The sequence below is a fragment of the Mytilus californianus genome, unplaced genomic scaffold, assembly GCF_021869535.1.
Source record: "Mytilus californianus isolate M0D057914Y unplaced genomic scaffold, xbMytCali1.0.p SCAF_2, whole genome shotgun sequence".
Classification (NCBI taxonomy): domain Eukaryota; kingdom Metazoa; phylum Mollusca; class Bivalvia; order Mytilida; family Mytilidae; genus Mytilus; species Mytilus californianus.
The window spans coordinates 42,493,806-42,496,545 of NW_026262668.1; the positions used below are offsets into that span (position 1 = coordinate 42,493,806).

Consider the following 2,740-nt stretch of genomic DNA (forward strand, 5'->3'; position numbering starts at 1 on the left):
CAAGACGAGTGACTGTCAAGATCTCGGTGCTTACGGTGCATTATTGTTTCCCAAGATGAGTGACTGTCAAGATCTCGGTGCTTGTGGTGCATTATTGTTTCTCAAGATAAGTGACTGTCAAGATCTCGGTGCTTGCGGTGCATTATTGTTTCTCAAGATGAGTGACTGTCAAGATCTCGGTGCTTGTGGTGCATTATTGTTTCCCAAGATGAGTGACTGTCAAGATCTCGGTGCTTGTGGTGCATTATTGTTTCTCAAGATGAGTGACTGTCAAGATCTTGGTGCTTGCGGTGCATTATTGTTTCCCAAGATCAGTGACTGTCAAGATATTGGTGCTTGTGGTGCAGTGTTGTTTCTCATGATGAGTGACTGTCAAGATCTCGATGCGTGTGGTGCATTGCTGTTTCTCATTATGAGTGACTGTTAAGATCTTGGTGCTTGTTGTGCATTATTGTTTTTCAAGATGAGTGACTCAAGGTCTTAGAGCTCAAGTGTCATTAGCTAGTTGTAAGTTCTCCAAACTATGAGTTTTAGGATCAAGTTTATTATTAAAGCCCTTGATGGGGTTGGAATCTGCAGGACAAATTTCTACTGCTAAAATAAAAGTTATAATACTTGTGGGTTTTAACCGATAATTAAAAGGATTTGAAATTACAAATTTGGAAAGAGTTTCACATTGTAAAACTTATTATATTATTTCAAATTATAGAAGGAATAGTGAAAATTTGAAGATGATGCACTTCAAATAATTCTTTTTTTTTATCTTTGTAGATGTCTTACCAATAAACTGATGTCTAACATGAACATGAAAGGGAAAAAGACTTAACATGCCTTTGGTGACTCAAACCTGTTCAAAATTATAAGAGGTGAGTCATACCAATGTTTGACACATTGAAGAATGTGTTACAATTTGTAACCAAATCCTACTCTGGCATTATATTTTTTGTTACCCAAATCCTTTCACAAAATCCTTGCCATGAAAATTAATTAACAAAAAAAAACATAGGTTACCATCAGTAAATTATTTTAAAGAATGATATAATTATACAGAAATAATTTGTTCACATATAACAGTAGAGTTCTTAATATGAACTGCAAAAGAAAATTATGATAGTGTACTTATACTAAGTTTTTCTATTGCAGATGCTGTAGTTTCATGTAGTAGCCATGAAGGGGCGACAGGGTCCTCAATATGGACAGAGTGTGGGAGATTTTTAAAATATGCTCCTGAAAGATCAGGGGGGGGGGGGGGGGTGTCTCGTAAAAAAGACTAGAAATTTAATAAAATTTTAGTATTCATTTTGTGTTTGTTTGAATGTGATACGTACTTGAGCAACTTAAGTTTTTAGTTCACACACATATTTTATATGAATTGAATATTTGTATGACCAATGTAGTCGTATATAAGTAAAAGCTGTAGGTTTTCAATTATAAAGATGATCTATGTTTGGTAAGGGTTAAGCAGTTGTGTCTGTGCTCTCTAGTCGTGTATAAAAAACTTCAGATTCAGAAGTGAGTTGTCTTCATGCCAGTCATACCAAGATAAAGGAAAGGGAATTACTTATTTTACACAAAATTACAAAATTCAAGGCAAATATAAAAAGGGATTACATGGAGGAATCTCCAAACTAATGAACTCAGCCACAGAATACAACCACAAATACATGATGACTACTCCCACTTAGTACATATACTATTGAGAAAGTTTTATTGCAATTAGAATTATCCTGATGGACATGCAAGGGGAAAATATTTCAGCTGTGGATAAGAATCAAAACATTTTTATTAACACATCTTAATTTTGCCACTGTCACAGTAAAAAACAAATAAAAGAAACACCACTGCTGTTGTCAACATACATTGACCACAGTTCAACCAATATTTAACACATTTTTAACATACTGACCACAATTCAACCAACATTAGACCTAATTTCAACATACATTGACTTTAGTTCAATCAATATTAAATTCATTTTGAACACACTGACCACAGTTCAACCCGTATTCAACCTACATTCGACCAGTTTTCAACATGCACAGACTACAGTTCAACCAGCATTCAACCAGTTTTCAACATACCCTGACTCAATTCAACCAGCATTCGACCTGTTTTCAACATATACTGACCACATTCAGACCAAAGTTCAACCTATTTTCAACGTTGAAAGCTGGCGTTGAATCAACGTTAAATTTTCAACGTCATATCAATTTTCAATCCAACACTACTTTTCAACATGGATTCAACGTTGAAATCTGACGTTTATTCAATGTTGAATCAACGTTGTTGTGTCTGCTGGGCATAATCTTACAACAACTCGTCGTCGGAACATGGGAAATGATTTATAGTTTGCGTTTTTTCTCTCAAAATGGTTATTTTTTATTCTATTTTGATTATTATATATACAGTTTTCATCACTAAGAAAAATAATCATAATAAAGATATCTTTACTTTCAACGTAAACGATCTCGGGAGTTTTTATAGGTAACATGTTTCCATGTTTCGCGGGTTTTTCACAAAGACACAGAAATGTCAAAGTTCAAGCAATTCGTTTTTCTCGGAGATTATCATCAGTCCAACCCAGAAGCATCGCACAGATACAAGTTGCTTTCTTTCAAAAAAAAAAAGAAGAAGAAAAGCAATACGTGAACCCAAGACCGCTGACTGGTCACCAAAAAATTTTTGCTGAAAATTGTTTGCTTTTGAATTGAAATAATTTACTGTGAATAGAATAAGATAA

The 2,740-nt window shown here is 34.2% G+C and overlaps 1 long non-coding RNA gene across 1 annotated transcript; it reads left to right on the forward strand.

The window, feature by feature from the left end:
- The first annotated feature begins 732 nt into the window (after positions 1-732).
- Positions 733-1,299, forward strand: LOC127728781 (uncharacterized). Its single transcript, XR_007994372.1, has 2 exons — positions 733-866; positions 1,144-1,299. It is a non-coding gene; the product is annotated as an uncharacterized LOC127728781 (long non-coding RNA).
- Positions 1,300-2,740: the final 1,441 nt, after the last annotated feature.